The following is a 6847-nucleotide window of genomic DNA, read 5'->3' as shown; positions in this document are numbered from 1 at the left end:
TGTCACCGCTGCCTTTGAAACACAGTTTTCACTTGATTTCCTGAATAACACTTTCACGGTTCTCCCTGACCATCCCTCTTTATCTCCTCTGATGGTTCTTTCCTTCTCATCTTCTCGACCTACGCGTTCACACGCCTAGCGCACACACACTCTGATGACTGACAGCAATGTCAAGGGTTGAGCCCTCAGACCACCAGCTTCAACCAACTACTGCCTACTTCGCATCTCCTCTCGAATGCCTAATTACCCATTGGGAAATAAATATGCTCAGCACCTTGCTTCTGGTCTTCCTCCCTGAACCTGCTTCTCCACATTTTTCTGCCCCATCCATTCTTGCAGTTCTTCAAGCAAAGACTTTGGCACTACCTTAACAACTTTCTTTCTCTCCTACCCGGTATCAACTCCTTTAGAAAATCCTGTTAGTGCCAACTTAGAAATATATTCGGAATCTGATCACTTCTGAAATGAACATAATGTCCCTGCCAGATTCTTGCAATAGCCTTTCAGGCAGCGACCTCACTTCCGCCCTTATGCCACCTGGAGTCCTCTGTCCACACTGCAGCTGTTGGGTTCTCAGGGAAGGCAAACCCTCTCCAGCAGCCTAAGACTCAACTCCTCTCTGACATTCGTTACTCTCCCTGGAACATTCTTTTCCCAAATTAACTGCTAGTTGTCCTCCTTGTAGCTTTTCTTTCTTTCTTCCTTCCTTTCTTTTTTTCTCAATTTCTTGATATATTTCTCTCATGGTAATTAGTGCTGCTGACATACAAAATTTTGCCTTTTTTACTCATTAATCTCCCCTCCTTCCCTAGAGTGCAAATTCTAGTGACAACCCATAGTATGTGCTTAATACATACAGATTGAGAGAACTGGATTAAATACAATGTACATAAGATTTGAATATCAATAACACTTCCTGGTCCTTTCACAAATCTAATTTATTATAATAAACTTTAATATGAATTTTTTTTTACATAATCAAACAATCTCAACATAGCCATCTGGAGCTTCTTTAAATTTTCTTCTTTTGTCTTTTATAACATTGCTTCTCTTACCTTAAAAGCATTCTTAATAAATAGCAAAACAAAATGTCCAGGTCTGTTTGAATTTTCTGCTGATCTGAGACATGGAATTAGCTCTCTTCCAAGCTGTGCTGGGTTCTGTACTAGAGAGCAGTATGAGAGATCAAAATCTTTACTCTGAAGCATCCTTAAAAACTGGCAGTGGGTAAAGTTCTAGTACTACTGTCACTATTGGGAAACTCTGACAATGGCAAATGTCAAAATGTTTTTATTTTTTAAAGAGCATCATTTTGTGAGTCACGGTGGCAAATACCTGTATCTCAGTAACTTGGGAGGTTGAGGCAAGAGAATCACAAGTTTGAGGCCAGCCTCAGAAGCAATGTATTGAGAACTTATACCAAAATGAAAAAAAAAAAAAAACTAAAAAGGGCTGTGTATGTAACTCAGTGGTAAAAGTGCCCCTGGGTTGGATAACCAGTACTAAAAGAAAAAGGAAAAAAAATTAAAAGGTCATTATGTTACATTGTTGTTTCTAATTTAACTATTAGATTGTTATGCCCTATTTTTCCTTTGTTTTACAACTTGCTGAGATACACTTACAAATAGAGACAAAGCAGTTCAATAAGTACGGCAATGATCAATTGCATGCTAAACTGACTTGTAGTTCTACGGATAAGAATTATTTGCATTATTACTAGTTTTCTACAAGTTACAGAGTTGTTAAATACCTTGATGATAATAAAAAGCAGAGATAGCCCAGAAAGGTGCCTGTTTTTCTTTTTATCTGATGTTACCATCTATTTAGGATTTTTTTTTTACTTTCATCATTTTTGTATTACTAGAATCTATTCCAATAGAAAAATAGTAACTTCCCAGTAAATATTTGATAAATCATTTTTGAGGGACTGGGGTTGTGGCTCAGTGGTACAGCACTAGCCTGGCATGTGTGAGGCCCTGGGTTCGATCCTCAGCACCACATATAAATAAATAAATAAAAGATCCCTTTACAACTAAAAAATATTTTTAAAAAATATTTGATAAATCATTTTTGAGTAGACTAGTAAGATAAAATGGGAAGTTTTAAGGACCAATGTTATATAGACCAAATATTCACATTCATGTAATCTGTCTCAAACATACGTGAGTATCAGGGGCTAGTTTGAGAGGTCTTATGAGAAAACAAGTTTAAAATATCAAATGTGCCCCAATATTTCTTCTTCTGTACTATGCTACAGCATGAATTATCCACCCCCCACCCCAGAATAGTATCAGGGTCTCTAACAGAATAAATTTTATGTGGTACATATTATCCACTTGTATAAAATTTTCACTCAATATCAAGTCTTTCTCTAAGGAATTCAAAGTGCTTTGCACAGATTAGGAATGGTGACAAGTCACTTGTAAAGTAAATAATAATGCTCTGAAATAACATAGCACTTATCATCAGTGGAGCCCAAAGCACTTCAAATGATTTACCTCATTTATCCTCACAATGTTCCTGGGAGAAAAAGCAGATATTATTTCCACTTCTTGGGTAAAAACTGTCACAAATTGGCCATGAAGAAAGTCAGAGGCAATGACAGACAATGAGTAAAGGAATGTCCCGTGTGGGGGGGGGGCAGATCCTCTTCCACCAAGGTATGTTGCTACGAAGCTTCTTTCTGTCTATAAGTTGCAATAGCATGTCATCACTGACAGACTCCAAAATTAGTAGTAAGAGAACTATGAAAGGGTCTTATAATGACTTTCTCACCCATTTATTATTTATCTGGGGTGGATGACAACAGTTGTTTCTGAGTAATGTCCCTGGACCAGGGATTACTCAGGTCTTGCAGATTCTTGGCGCAAATATCAAGGGAAGTGTTAAGCTAGTTTTGCAACTGTGGTGATCAGTAATCTCATCTACAGTCAATTCCCCCAAAATTTGTTATTTTTTTTTCTCTTTTAGGGATTCTCATGCATAGTTGCTTCTAAAGATTTATGAACATTTCTTCCTTCTATCCATACAGTGCCAAATAACACTTTAAAAATGAAAGATTCAAAGAGTCAATCTTGAAATTTGCATGCATGACAGGAACTAGTTTGTTTTCATGTTTCCTTCATTAGGCTTCTTTCCAAGACTCTGACAAAACCTTCTCCAAGTCAGTGCATTAATCCAAACAGATGTGGGTCTTAGGTAGAAACTGGCCCTAACCAGCAGGTCAAGGAATCTGGATCCTTCTCATTAAAGGATTCCAAGCACATCATGGACCTTTCTAACCATCAACAGAATTTAAAGTAAAATGTGAAACATTTTTTTTTGATATCTATAGGAAATGTTTCCTCTTTAATATGGAATTGTACTCTTCTATTTCTGATAAGCTATCACTAGAAGAGTCATTGAATCTTTCTGTGAGAGATTCTGCTTAATGTTTAGGCAATAATGCTCCTTTTACAGAATGTCTGCTATGTGTCAAATATTCTATTTCCTAATGTGTATTATTTAATTTAATCCTCCCAGCACTTGTTAACAGCCAATCAGTGTTAATGAGAACTCAAACCTAATACAACAGTCTCTATTCATCACCATCCTAGGAGCTAGCTTTATACTGTGCCTTTACACAAAGGCACAATGAGATTGAGCTCCATCCCCTTCCCATGTCACTTCTCTTTAAGCATCTATAAAATAAGCATTCCACAAAGGCTAAGTAAGAATAATGTGCAAACTTTAATTTCAAATCTGAAAGTCCCATAAGTGTTGACACAAACATTTTATTGAAATCTCCTTGAGTGAAAGCAGAGGCGACAGTTCCACCTGCACAGGGCGTGGGATGTTGTGTCATCCTCAGTAACAACAGGGCTGTTATCATCTCTTCTGAGGCAACTGTACTCTCCAGACTGCTGAAGCAACTCAGAAACTTCTCCAAGTAAAGGGTTTTGCACTCACAGAATCTGAAGTACTCTAAAATACTTTGTATTTTCCTAGAGAAAGCTGCTATTGGTGAAAGTCTGCTGGAATAAGGTATAGGATGGATATACTGCCTCCTTCCTATGGGAAATCTAGAATTTTCCTTGCAAATGTTGCCAAAAAACTCTTCTTCACTGATATATTGCCTGTATGCTATAGTTGTTATTGATGTTATTGCCACATAACAGATGACCGGCCTCCTGCCCCATCAAATGCACAAGGCATTCTCTGTGAGGAGGGTCTGAGAGCACAGGGAAGATGACCCATAGTCTTCCAAGGCTGTCCTGGATAATGGTGTAAAGAAACCAGTACCAACATGTTTGTGTTTAGGCAGTTATTAGTACACTTAAGAAATGTAGATTCCCAGAAAAATTAATTTGACATATTAGATGAAATAATTATTCACCTAATTTCCTCTATGGGAGTGAAAACCTAGGAAAATGAGTGGATATCTGAGTTGGGAGAAGTGAGACAGAGAAGCAGAAAGGAATGTATACAAAAAGTCATTGGCATGGGAGAACAAGTTAAAATCCGATTTTCTAACTCAAGGTAGAATCTCATGGACAAATCTACTTGTTAGATTTGGTCATGAAATTTAGAATATTTTTTGGTACACAAAAACATTGAAGTAAACCTTATTAACATCTAATGCTTTGAATTATAGTGGTATTACACAACATCTTTCTTTGAGATTCTTCTGTAAGATTTGTCCATTGAGGAATTAATTACATTCAGTCAGATTTGGTTGTAAAACATATTTCAGTTGGATACCTTGTCTTTGAGGATTTTCATCAGGGGTCATTTTTGCCTTCTTGCTGGGAATGCCAAAGCTTATAGGTTTGATTTATTTATTCTAATCTGTCACAGACACTGTATTTGTTGTTGCTGGTAGTTTTTGTTATACAAAATGCTAATGTCAAAGAAATCCTTTCTTATTAAATACACATGAAGTCAAATTCTTAGTTATTATGAATCCAGTGATCTCTGATTTGGCCAACAAACTCACCTTAAGCCAAGTGTTCAGATGTCAGCCATCCTTAGCCTCATTTCATAAGAGCCGTGAAAGGAAGAGCTGGCTTTCAAAGAAAGTGAAGTATTAGAATGAGACTGAGCTCTGACTATTCCTGGATTTCCCATACCTCTGCCTTTGCTCACGCTGGCCCTTTTACCTGGAATGGCTTTGTTGTTATCTATCCCCCAACGTATAACTCAAAATTACATTTCCAGTGATTCTTTCCTAGTTGAAAATTTATCCCTTAGAGACATTGAAATAAATGCTCCCATTTCAATTTACTTCTCTTGGTTAAAACACATCCCTTTCTATTTGGTTTCAAAATTAATTAAACTCATGTCTTATAACCCTCTAATAAACTATGTGTTTATTGAAGGGATTATAATGTATGATTTATTTTATGTTTCAGCCCCTGAGCAGAAAACCAAGCACACAGCAGGGGCTCAATAAATGCATGTTGAAAAAAAATGAATATAAGTTTAATTATATGTGTCAAGTGACAGAGTATAGTTTTAAGCAGGATTTAACTGATTCATCATGCCCATGTTTCTTGATAAAATGTGAAAGCATTTGTTTCTATCTCTAACAAATTATTTCTAGGACTCAGAGACAAAACTTCAGTAATCTGAGCTTAAATTAAAACTAAAGTTTGATGCACTGTCAATATATATAGCAGTGAAGTTAGACTCAAATCATATGACTTTTGTAGTTTCTGGGTTTTTCACTGCCCAAGAAATGTCAAGTTAAGTGCAGTGTAAAAAAGGGTTATGATGAACATGATGGAAATGATAACTTAGCACATAACTTTATTAAAATTAAAAATAAAAAAATGTTCAAACAGAAAGTATTAAATTTTATTTGTGAACCAGAAGAATCATCTGCACCTTGTTACCAAAAGTGAAATTTGCTTTTACTGAGCCTGAGTGTTCTTGAAACTAGACTGGCATTAGGGAACTGCTGAGACATAGAAAACCACGAGGACATAAGCCCCTCTCATGATTTAAGATATGTCAAAAGATATAGTTACCTTCAAAAGAAATAAAGCCTACCATCACCAGTATTTGCTGAAACCAGCTTATAATTGCTTGCGGGGTCTGGGGGGCTGCTAAAGACTCAGCTGCCTCCCTGGCTGCTGCTTTTCACTTTTCATTTTAAAGAGACTAGGGCCCCCATAATGCCTCAGAGCCTCCAAAGCAGTTCCTGCTTCACCTCTCAGTTGGCAGAAACCCTGATTACAATCTTTTGTTTGTTTTCTGCCTGTCATAAGGAAAATTCCACCAGTTTGCTCTGGATTTTCCTTCATTCCCTTCCCAGGCTTTGTTCTTCACTGTTGTGCTTTGCAAGTTTACCTAAGCATGGTCATGGAGAAGACTGAGTTTTGAGTTAAGTGAAGACTAATTTCTCTCAAATAGACTTTTTTTTGTTGTTGTTGTTGTGATGCTGGGAATTGAACCCAGGGCCTTGTGCATGCAAGGCAAGCACTCTACCAACTGAGCTACATCCTCAGCCCCCAGATAGACAATTTTGAGCTAATGCTGCCCATCAGAGGAAGGCTGTGCCCTAGCAGAGACACTGATATCATCTGGTTAATGGTGTAACCTGGTCCACGGCAACTCAAATCACATCACTTATGCTAATCCGTAAGAGTTCTGCAACCCGACTCTGGCAGAGCCCTCTGTCTCACCTATGGAGAGTGTGCTATTTGGTCAAAGAGCATGATGCAATTCCCATCTGCTTTTCTTCTGATGAAGTATTTAAGATGACCTTGCTATAATCTTCAAATAAATTATTTACCCCTCTAACAGCCCAAAATTGTCCGGACAAGCTTAAGTAGCAATAAATTTCATAAATGCATACAGGTCAGAA

At 37.3% G+C, this 6847-nt stretch overlaps 1 non-coding gene across 1 annotated transcript; it reads right to left on the bottom strand.

Moving 5' to 3' along the window:
• Positions 1–6411: 6411 nt before the first annotated feature.
• Positions 6412–6484, bottom strand: Trnaa-ugc (transfer RNA alanine (anticodon UGC)). Its single transcript has one exon. It is a non-coding gene; the product is annotated as a tRNA-Ala (tRNA).
• Between the last annotated feature and the right edge of the window lie 363 nt (positions 6485–6847).

The sequence above is a fragment of the Marmota monax genome, unplaced genomic scaffold (assembly GCF_021218885.2).
Source record: "Marmota monax isolate L192 unplaced genomic scaffold, Marmota_monax_Labrador192_F-V1.1 WCK01_AAM20220418_F8-fsc00070, whole genome shotgun sequence".
NCBI lineage: Eukaryota > Metazoa > Chordata > Mammalia > Rodentia > Sciuridae > Marmota > Marmota monax.
Note: the sequence above shows the minus strand (reverse complement) of the source record. Positions and strands in the feature narration are given on the sequence as shown.